Below are 1,493 nucleotides of genomic sequence, written 5' to 3' on the forward strand. Positions count from 1 at the left end.
AGACAGTGAGAGAGAGAATGAGCGAGGAGAAGGTCAGAGAGCGAAGCAGACTCCCCATGGAGCTGGGAGCCTGATGCGGGACTCGATCCCGGGACTCCAGGATCACGCCCTGAGCCGGAGGCAGTCGTCCAACCAACTGAGCCACCCAGGCATCCTGATCTTATTTATTATTTATTTGTTTATTTATTTATATGTTTTTTAAAGTCTTTATTTATTTGACATAATGGGAGAAGGAATACAAGCAGGGGGAGAGGGAAAGGAAAAGGCAGGCTTCCGGCTAAGCAGGGAGCCTGGTGTGGGGCTCCATCCCAGGGTCCTGGGATCCTGACCCGAGCTAAAGGTAGACGCTTTATGACTGAGCCACCCAGGCAACTCTGACCTTTTTTTTTTTTTTTTTTTTTTTAAACCCTCCAGTTTTTAATTTCACTGATTTTTCTCTCTTGTTCTTCTACTTTGTATTTTTTGATTTATGCCCTAATCTTTTTTCTTTCTTTCTCCTGCTTACTCTGGGTGTTATTTATTTTCTTTTATTTTTTTAAGATGGAAGCTGATAATCATAGCTTTGAGATTTTCCCTGCTTTCAAACCAAGTTAGTGCTGTAACATCCCTCTAAGTATTGCTTGATCCCTGTCCTACCAGTTTTGATGAGTCATATTTTGGCACTCAATCCATTGCTTGGGTTTTCCTGTTACGATGGATAATTTCCCTGCCGCCTCGCATGTGTGGCCATTTTTTATTGATTGTTGGGCACTGTTACCTTTTATCCTTGTATGCTGGCTATTTTTGTTTTCTTGCTTTTTTTTAAGCTTCTTCCTGGGATATGGTTAAGTTTACTTAGAAACAGTTTGACCCTTTCAGGTCATGCCTTTAAATTTCTTAGGGTGGTTGTGGGGGGGGGGTGTTGCAGGTTGGAGCTGTGTTTACTCTAGGGGTAATCATTTTCTACTCCTGAAGCAAGATTCCACCTAATGCCTCATGGTTTGCAAAGTTTCCATTCTGGCTTGTGGGAAGAGACCCTGTTCTGATCCTGTGTGAATGCTGGGTACCCCTCCCTCCACTGTGGACAGGTAGTTCTTTCCTGGTCTCTGGTAGTTTCTCCATACACACATGCGGATGGGTACTCTGCTACATACTTAAAGAGGACCCTTTCTCTGGAGTCTCGCAAGCTTGTGCGTCATCCTTACCCAGGGCCATACTAATCTTCTCTGTATCACTCCAAGTTTAGTGTGTGTGCTGCGGAAGCGAGCGCCGGATTTCTCTGGAGTTCTCTCTTTGCTCAGCTCTGTCTTGCTCCAGGTCCTCAGGAATTGTCTCAGTATCTTTGGACGCTGGCTTTGTCTCCTCCATTCATGGAGTCTGCAAGCTGTGCCAGGGTCCCCTCCCTGTACCCTGGATATTCTCTGGTCAGTGAGCTGGGCAATCATGGGGATCATTTGTTTCCTCTCTCCTAGGGATCCCTGTACTTCGTGTCTGATATGCCCTGTGCTGAAAAT

At 45.4% G+C, this 1,493-nt stretch overlaps 1 pseudogene; it reads right to left on the minus strand.

Moving 5' to 3' along the window:
* Positions 1 to 1,135: 1,135 nt before the first annotated feature.
* On the minus strand, positions 1,136 to 1,249 carry LOC122901572 (annotated as a pseudogene).
* Between the last annotated feature and the right edge of the window lie 244 nt (positions 1,250 to 1,493).

The sequence above is a fragment of the Neovison vison genome, chromosome 2 (assembly GCF_020171115.1).
Source record: "Neovison vison isolate M4711 chromosome 2, ASM_NN_V1, whole genome shotgun sequence".
NCBI lineage: Eukaryota > Metazoa > Chordata > Mammalia > Carnivora > Mustelidae > Neogale > Neogale vison.